We start from the raw sequence: 10,490 nt of genomic DNA, 5'->3' as shown, positions 1-10,490 counted from the left end.
GGGCAGAGGCAGGTGGAACTCTGTGAGTTCAAGGCCAGCCTGGTCTACAAGAGCTAGCTTCAGGACAGGCTCCAAAGCTACAGAGAAACCCGTCTCAAAAAACCAAAAAAGAAAAAAAAATTGAATTATCAATAGAAATTGAGTATAAATATTTATTTTATACATCATGATACAAAGCAGTTTTTGAGTAAATAAATTTTTAAAATAAAATTTGCCAATGAGTCAATAAATTATCTATATCAACAGAGGTATGCAAGTTTCAAATATGATTTCATATAATATCTACTGAATATTAATTGCAGTTAGCTCTTGTAAGCATATTATCATAAATTTAAAGAGTGATTGGAAAAGATGATGAATGATTATTGAGATAAAAACCTTGCAGAGTGAAGCAATAATCAATATAAGAGAATTTTTATTTAATATCTTCATTATGTTTGAAAATTGCAGTAGCGAAAATGATAAAGAACCAGTAAGAAGCACAGTGATTCATGAGATAATGATCAAATTCACATAATTTGACAGGTTTCTCAAAACATGTCTGTGGTTAATGATAAACATTTTTAGTGATTAAGACTAATTATTTAAAGACACAAAATAGATAAAGTAAGCTAACTTGATTTCACTTTGCCTTTTCTGTTTTGGAACAAAATATGTCTTTAGCTAAAGTTATACTGAGTACCATTTCTTCAAATTTAGATATCGGAGAAACTCAGCCATTTCTTAAGCTTTTCTCACATGCTGTTCACTTCTCTGATGTGTCTTATATTTTTAAGGTCAGGTCTTCCTCAGAGTCCTCACTGTTTGGGTGAAGGCTTCACTCCAGCCCCTAGCATCCATGTATCAAAAGAGTCTGGAATGTTTGGGTGGAAGTTGACTCAGTCCAGACACCAATCTGGAGAAAGTCCACCAAAGGATGACTCCTCCTCAGAGATGCTCAAGACCATCTCCACAGGGTGTTTTAACCCCACCCTCCAATAGCCCCTAGAACAAACAGGTGGTTTTTCAGTATTTCTTTTCCAGCTCCTCTCTGGGGTGCGGGAAACCCATCCAGGAACATTGGTGTCCATTAAACCTGAGCTTTTTCTAATTTGTTGTGACTTAGACTAATTTGGATTATTGCATGGGAGAGGCTTATTGGGGTGCAGAAACTTTACACAAACAGATTGTGGGTATTAGGCTACTAATATCAATAATCACAAAGAACATCAAGGCAGAGAGGTGTGAGTGTCTTTACCCTTTGAGTGCTGAGATTTAAGACCTGTGCCACCACTACCGGCTGTACTTACTTCTCTTTAAACTACCAGAATTAGCAAACATCATAAGGTAAAACTGCATTTCACAAATAATATTTAATAAGGCTTGCTTTTGTAGTGTTCTTGGTTCGCTCTCCTTATATAGCATGGTCACTGGGTGGTGCAGCTCCCTGTGCCTGCCTTGCATCCTGGGAGATATGAAACAGCTGTGGCTCACGTCTGATATTTGCAGAACGCGTGTTCCATTCTGCAGATTAATGAGAGTAGCATAGACTATGGCAGAAAAATCACATCTCAATTTCTGTGTTCTTTCTTTCTTTTTCATTTTTCCCCATTTTTTAAGAGAAAGAGAACAGTCAGTCTTATTTCAACTTACCAAGAGGAAACTAAAACTGTATCATATTTTACTTTCGAAGCCATGTTTATTTTTCTTAACGAAATAACTTCTCAACAAGGCAGCAGCACCTGCGGAGTGACAGGTTAAGTAAGGAGACTTTCAAAGTCTGGCGTAGTTTGTAACTTTAAGAGAAAATAACACGATTTTCCACCTGTAAGCTCTTTCTCCTTGGGTGTTGTTGGAGTCGCTTGGGCTTTCATGCCTAGCAAAGTCACATGAGCTCCTAATAAAACCACCTTGATCATTTGACCTGCTATACTCCTGCTCGCTAAATCCCTCGGAAAAGAGGGAGGCAAAATTCTTATACAATCTTATTTTCAATTGAATGTGCCCTCTTAAAAGAACAATTTAATTGAGATTTAATAACTCTATAAAAGATAAATCTAGCTGCCATGTAATAAACAGTAATTAATTAGTTAATATCAATTAAATACTAAAAATATTAATTTACATTTTATGTCTCACTACTGTAATTTGCTATAGCTATCTTATTAAATGCTAATTAAATTCCTAAATATTCTTACAAATTTAATGCATTAATAACAAGAGCGTAAGTACATATTTACTGTATCGGCACTTCTGAGTTCATTACATGGCAATGAGATTTATCTCTTTTACAGTAATTAAATATACTAAGCAAACCTCAGTAACTTTTCTTAACACATACCATCACTGTTTTATTAATTTCAAATTAAATGCACATTTAAGGTTTCTAATCTACAGCTGCCCCAAACAATTTTCTACAGGCAGAGCAAAAGGTTATTGTGTGTTTAATTAAAGTTTATTTTTTTTAAACTTTCAGTGAAAGCTTTCTAAACATAACTCGTGCTTTCTCAGAATATCTGGTATTAACCTTTTGATAACAATATTCAGTAACATTTTCCTCTACACGTCATGTTCTCCTTTGTATAATCTTCGTTCTCCATTTACTCAGTCTGTGACTGCATTCTCCGCAAGCCAGCAAAGTTACTCCCTTCCTCCTCCACTACTGAAAGATAGAGCTATTCCTAGCATCACATTCATGTATCTTTTATTTTCCATAATGGCCGATCTATTGTTAGGAAAACATCCTCCTGAGGGGGAAAAAAAATCAGAAAAGAATTGCATGATAGGATATTTGTAAGCAAAAGTGAGACCAGCTGGAAAGTGCTGCTAGAGAAAGAAGCCTCGGCCAGGGTTCCTGCCTCAGAATGATTTCTGAAAGACGGAGAGAAAATACAGTCCTTGCATGTATCAGATGATTTAGCATCTTCAGTCCTTCCAGATATGATGGGGGATGTCATAAAGACAGGAGACTGCTGTGCAGCAAGGAAAGCACATTAGCTATTAACCTTCCCCCAGCCGATCAACTTTATTTTGCAATCTTCCCTCAGAACCATTAGAATACCCTGAAGAAATAACTTTCCAATTAAAAAGGATCTCAGAGAACAAAGCCATTTTATCTCTGACTCCTGGTGTTCTTTATTCCAATAATTTAAATTGGAATTGATTTTTCAATTTAGCCGTTGACTTGCTATGGACACATAGCTGAAAAGGCCGAATGGAATTGCATGGCTGAAATATTTGTCTTTGTGATGTTCTTCTCATAAATTCACAGGACTCCCCCACCCTTGAAATGTATTTTCTTTGGCTGCCTTTGCCTTAGACAACAGCTTTTTAGCACAGCATGGGCAAACTGAGAAAACACATCCACCGTGACCTCAGGGACCTCACCCCTCATTCCTCATAGATCTATCTAATTGTTACATCTCCTGGAAAACAAATAAGCCCAGCCTATCAACCCGGTAGCGATTCATGAATCTCGAATATTTGTCTTATAGCGTATCAATAAGACTTCATTTACTGAAGAAGTATATTCCTTTTTTAGTGTATTCCTCCTCAAAATTTTGTTTAAAAAGAGACTGAATTTTTCTATAATTGTTTTAAATATAAGTAGCTAGAAATAATAGATTTCAATTAACACTTAATAACTTTAAATTAAATACTTTAAATGCTAAATTGTTCTTTATTATCCTTTTCTTTTATATTTTGTAATAAAAGGGCTAGCAATAATTACTACAGCACTTGATAACAAGTAAGGGGATTCTTTTCTGCATATTTCTGAGGGCTTTCTCTGTGACCTTAGCAGAAAAGCCAGAGCCTTTGTCATGTCCCCTTCCTGTTTCCTCACCCTGTCACTCCAGCAGGTGTCCCTACTTTCCTTTGTCTTGCAAGCTCAAGTCCTCTTCTGAGATCAGTCTGATGTGAATTGCAGGCTCAAAAGGAAATCCTGAGCTCACAGCATTGTTTATTATTTACTAAACATTACATTGCTTAGTATTCAGATCCCTTGAGGCTATCGCTAGTCATTGTCTTTTATGATTCTCTGAAGGCATGACCTCAGTATCTGTCCTTGAAGAGAAGAAAAAAAATACCCTGTTACCAGACAGAGAACAAAAGAGAACATGGAACCATCTAGAAAGCACCTCTGTAGCACGACCCTTAGTATTATGATTATCAGGGCTTAGAAGATAGCTAATTTGGTTAAACTATTGCAAGGATGAGAATCTGGGTTGAGACCCAAGCACTAGCGTTGATATTAGCGTATGTTGTGAGGTTAAGAATGAATGTGAACTTTGGGAGGTACAGAGGTGGAGACAGACTGAAGGAGCTCCCTTCAAGCCCATGAGACCAATCATTGAACACCAAGTTTAGTGTGATAATCTTTCTCGAAAACTAAGGTGGGAGAGGAGGCATGCTTATTATGTATTATATACATGTATAAAATTGTCAAGGAACACATTTAATTCATAAGAAAGAAAATAACAATTTAGCAGACAATTAATGATAATATTTCAGGTTTTATTCTTCCACCCCAGTGCTTAAGGCACACACAAAAGAAATCAGTATGACCCTGAATCTCACTATTTTTGATCTGTTGCTTGTCATGTAGTGTTGTTTATTTTCTTGTAAATAAATTTATTTGGAGAAACATAAATAAAAATAAGATAGACTTTGAAAAATAGAGGATTGCAGATTTTGATCTCGAGCCTCATGACTTACTTTGATCTCTGACCTCCATAACCCAGACACATAAACACACAGACACCTCCCCCACGACTCACACAAACACATATGCAGTATGATTTGCCACTCCATTTCTTATGCAAAAGCAGTGTTTGGCATCTACTTGGTATTCAAAAATCTGCTGACTATATGAATTATCCTGAAGTTCCCATCTGATTTTCTTCTCTATAGCTAGTTATAAATTAATGCAGAGAGAAAATACTTCTAGTAAATATGATAAATTTACTTCTGTACTAACATCTGTACCAAGCAAGTAGATTTGAGCTACAGCTCCATATTTCCTGTTGCAGGATGCTGAGATGCTGGCATTGGTCTTTTACTTCTGGATATTGCATGATCTGTATTTAAAACGAACTCTATTTAAAATAATCTCGCAATACACGTCATTGGGGATCACATGGCTAGCAGAAGCATCTGTTTTTTCCCATACAACCTACTAATCTCAAAAAATATTTTCTGATGCAATAGCTTGTAAGATATTTAAAGAGATCCCTTGTGTTATTGGAATCTCTCCTAATCCCTTGAGATACCCAACAAAAATTTCTATCTCCGTGTAGTTTATCTACATGAATCTAATAAAAAAAAAAACCCACATGTTAAAAAGCATAACTTATATAATGTAAGAGATGGAAAAATATACACTGAGCTAAAATGTGAGTATAGTAGAGTAGGAATCTGGGGAGGGCCCAGAGCAGAGGAAGCAGTTTTAAGAGACTGGTCAGAAGCGTTCATTGAGAAAGTGACTTTGAAAGGTAAAGCTCTGAAGGAGGTGAGAGGAGCCTGGTCAACATCTTGATGTAAGATTACAATTTCCAAGAAAGAGCAGATTGGAAAGAGCTCTAACGCAGGAGTGTGCTTGGGGACTTGGCAGCAAGGGGGTAGTGCAATATGAATGAGCCTGGGAGGAGCTTAGGTCAGAATGTAACTAAGGCCAGGTTCCAAAGGACTTTGTTGTCCACTATAGAAACAATAGCTACCATCTTGTCAGAGAAAGAGAAACATATTGGCAATTGTTTCCATATCATTCTGGACCTATGCTAAATGAACAGAGAGGTCTCTTATTGGCATATCCTGTCCAAGACTGAAGAGGTGTCAAAGTGGTTCTTTAAACAAAATTTTTCATGTTCAAACTTTATACTACAGACTTAAGAGACAACATTCTCCCATTTCCTCTTCTTGGCACAAAGCAGCTCCTTTGCCCAACTATATACTACTGTTGACTCTAGTTGTAAGATACTCTTCTTGTCTGCATGTTTTCCTGGCTGACAGACACCCATATCTATACCTCCATGTTGGACATCAGATAAGGACTCCACAAGTGTTTGATGGAATATCCTCCAAACTATAAATGTGCAGAAAGACAAATTGTGGAATTAAAATCATATGGGCAAAACTTGAGGTCCTGCTTCAATTATCTCTTTAGATGCTTGTTAAAGTGTATGCATAAGGATATTTTTCATTGTAGATAACAAAAGCTTTCCATCCAATGGTAAACTTTCTTATATAAGTTCTGCTAGTTTTAGATATCCCTAATTTCTGCAACTTCATGACAGTTGTATAACGTCTCTGAAGATTCATGTTAATGAAGAACTTCCTTAGCCTGGCTCAGGACTGCTCCAGTGATTTTGTGAAAGAGCATGTGTTTACTGAATCGACTCTGCACTGAAGAAAGGGGCTGAGAGCAGAGCAAGCTTCCATCCCTTTCCTCCCAGGAAGACTGGGAACAGGTGCACACAGCTTTGCCCCAATCCAGTCTCTGAGCGCTTAAGCAGAAGAAGCTCTTTCCTCCAGTATTCAGTGACACAGAGCACTAGTGAATTCAAGACTACCTCCTCGTGTTGACAGAGGCTCAGGACACCTGATAACCACTCACAGTGTTACCAATTTAGACCTTTCAATGTATTTCATGAGACACACGTAGGTTAGTATGTTAGTGTACTCAAATGCAATGTGCAATGAACTAAACAAGAAACATTTATATTTGATAGTTCTACAATCTAGAAGTTCCAGGTCAAGCTCCTCACATGACAGAGGTCTTGGGCAGGACCCCTTCTTCATTAACAGAGTTTGGTATTCTTGGTTCACACATTGCAGAGGGATAAGTATTCTTTTTTTTATTTCTCTTCATTTTCTCATTAGTGCAAAGTCCCATCACAGAGATTCCTCTCTCACCATCTCATCTAAGCCTAACCATTCCCTAAAGGTCTGGCCATCAAATCATACTCAGGCTTAGTGCTTCAGCACATGAGGTTTAAAGGGATGTCAAGATAAAAACATTTTGTTTATAACCACACACACACATACACACACACACACACACACACACATATATATGTTATATATATATGTTATATATAGACACACACGCACACACACACACGCACACATACACACACACACATATTATATATAAAACAAAAAAGAGTCTTGGCTAAGGGGTTATGGTTCATAATTCTTCACTGAAATTAATAAAGATAAATATATTGGTAGTATATTTACTTGAAAATAAATAAGATACTCAAGTAGAAGCAATTTAGGAAGGAAGACCTGTTACAGAAACCCTCAATGATTTTGAGGCACTGGGGAATCTTACCTTGACCCCTCACATACTAGGTGCTGGTGTCGCTACCCATGTGTTTCATGGTTTTCCTTCAGTTAATGTCCCTAGAAAGAGAAGCCTACCCATACACAACTTTTCTAGCAACCCTGCTCTAGCAATCTTTTAGCCTCTAGTCCATACCATCATGCATCTTCTCTGTTTATTAGATCATTTGCCCCAGCATTAAACCTACAGGAAATCAGAAACCCCAAACTGTCTCTTGAAATGTACTGCTTACTTGCTATATTGTTTGCTAGTCTTTCTTTATTATAGTTCTTCAGAAATAGTTATTTTCACAGTTGCTTTCCCTTGCCCAATTTTTGTTTGTTCATTTGTTTTCTTTAAACTTCGTCTAATCAAGTTTCTGTTTTTTTTTCCCCCTAAATTCTTTGGTAAAATACATGTATGAAGACAATCAATGGCATACCTTTTACTAAACCTCCAGAACAGATTAATCTGCCAGACTTCAATCAAACTGCATTTGTTGGAGTTTGCTGTTCTTGTCTCTTCAAACTTTTCTGTCTTCCCAGATGCATGTCAACCCCGGTTTCTTTATGAGCATTAGCCAGACTTCCATTATCTTGAGGGTTTGCCATCATAACAATCTGTTTTCTCCTTTACTTAGGTGCATTTTCTTGGTAATCGAGGCAGTTTGAACTACTCTGATGCACTCTAAAATTTTCCATCTCGCTGCGTTCTTACTGCCACTGCGTAGCTTATTACAAAACATCGCCACAGAAACACAACCCTGATGTCGTATTTATTTTTTACAGATTATGTGTGAGAGGACATTGCTGCAATCTTCCATATATTCCATATAATCTTCCATAAGAAAATAATAACTTCAGAGTTCTTGCTATCACTAGTAGTAAGTCGGAATTTCCCTTGAAATGTTACTCTTAAGTAAAATCTACCAAAAACCTATGCCAGCTCTACCAGAACTATACATGTAGAATCTAGTTATCTTCATCTTGAAGGCTGCTACCATGCGGACAACTATTAACCTCTGTCTTTTGACTACTACAATTATGTTCTGATTAGTCTCCTTAGTCATTCTATGTACTTAAGCCCAGAAGCGCCAGAGCAAAGCTATTAGCATGAAAGGCAGATCATACTGTTCTCCTCTCAGGGCCCATGGCCATGAATAAAATCAAAGTCTTACACAGAATGACAGTCATGACCTTCACATCACTGGTGATCACACTGCGCACAGTCTTCATTGACAGGGTGGAATTTTCAATAGACAAAACTCTTGCTATCGCAGTGTGCATGAGACTAGCAGTTATTCTGGTATTGCCTGTTTAGACAGAAGTCTAGAGCAAATCTGCTTGGACTTTATGTTAGTGCTTCCCTTTGCCTTGCGTTTTTTCCCCTCTAGTCCTCACTTAACTCACTCATTATTTCTTTAGGGCCTTTACAATTCTTTCCCTTAATTTTAATATTTTATATGTATAGGTGTCTTGCCTGCCCTGCCTGTCTGTGTACCATATGTGTGGGGTCCCCGTGAGATCAGAAGCAGGTATCAGATACGCCCGTAATAGGATTGCAAAAGGTTGAGTGGCCATGTGAGTTCTTGAATCAAGCATTCTGGAAGAACAACAGAACTTTTAACTGCTGACCCATCTCTACAGCTTTCCTTGGCCCCTTTTTAAAGATCTCTTCTCATGTAAGAAATTTCTCTAGCGACCTCATTTCAAGGTATGTCTCATTTTTAAAATGTGTTTATCCGTCTACCCAGTTTAAACTTTATGTAATGTTTATTTCCCTCTGGTATTATATATAAGAGCCACAACTATTATAGCATGTAAGCTACTCAATGCAAATGTTTTTGTACAATCCCCCTCCCCTTGCAGGTAAATATCAGGTGAAAGTGTGAATGTTGAAATCAACCACCATTTTCAAAGCCTTTTTTTTTTTTTACATTTGGTAAATTACATTTGTAGTCAAAATAGAGGTTTTACTGTTTGTAATTTAATTGAAGCTTTGTTTCCTCCCATTTTCTGTCTATATGCTTACTAAAACTGACAAATTAGCTCAGAAATTATTTCCCCTGTATGTTCGTACCTGACCTTACATTTACGTCCTCTGTCATACAGATACTTGACATAGACAAAAGGTTGTGTGTGAGATTAAGAGGAAATGCAAACTTTGTCTTGCTTCTAAAATTATATTGTGTGCTTTAGGTTCTTTCCCCTTTGTTTTGTTTTTGATTTTTCAAAACAGGGTTTCTCTGTGTAGCCTTGGCTGTTCTGGAACTCACAGAGATCCTCCCGTTTCAGCCTCCCGTGTGTTCTACCATTGCTGACTGTATGTATATATGTGAGATATATATGTGTATATATATATATATATATATATATATATATATATATATATGGTATTCTCACCTAAGCACATGCAGCGAATTTCAATTGTTTTAACTGCTATGAATTTTACAGCACAATTTTACAGGTTTTTGGTTTGTAAGCTTTCTTAACATCATCCAATGAGATAGTTTGTGTAATTCAATCACTAACTTTTTCCGTCCCTAAAAATAAAATGAAACATTAATAAACCCTTTCACATAAATTTCTCTACATTTAAGTTCATCCAAGGAAAAGTTTAATATTGTTATTATAAAAATAAATTCTCTTTTTTTCATGTCTGTGTATTTCCAGACTTTCTGAATTGTTAGCAACCATAGCTGACCTATGACTTTAAATGAAGGAATCTTATGGTCCTAGTTAGTTTTCTGTAGCTATGACCAGGTCAAGGACCAAATCTAATTTGAGGATTAAATGTTTTGTATAATCCTACTGTTCACAGTCATGAAGGGAAGCCAGGGCAGAAACTCAAGACAGGAACTTAGAAGCAGAAACCAAAGCAGAGGTCATTGAGAAATTCTGCTTGTTAGTTTGCTTTCTTTGACTTGCTCATGGCTTTGCTATCTCCCATTCAAGTATAGATGGGGTATATTCAGGGTGGTATACCCATAGATGATTGTGATTTGTTCTAGAACCAAGGACTACTTGCCTGTGGTAGCATAGCCCTCTCACATCAATCATGAATCAGGAAAATGATTCATGCTGATTGGTTAACCTAATGGGCACAATTCTACAGTTCAGGTTCCCTCTTCCCACAACTATAGCTTGTGTCAAGCTGACAAAGAAAGCAAACAACTATACAAACAATA

The sequence above is a fragment of the Myodes glareolus genome, chromosome 12 (assembly GCF_982192425.1).
Source record: "Myodes glareolus chromosome 12, mMyoGla1.1, whole genome shotgun sequence".
Taxonomy (NCBI): Eukaryota; Metazoa; Chordata; class Mammalia; order Rodentia; family Cricetidae; genus Myodes; species Myodes glareolus.
The sequence above is the reverse complement of the archived record's forward strand: the minus strand, read 5'-3'. Positions refer to the sequence as shown.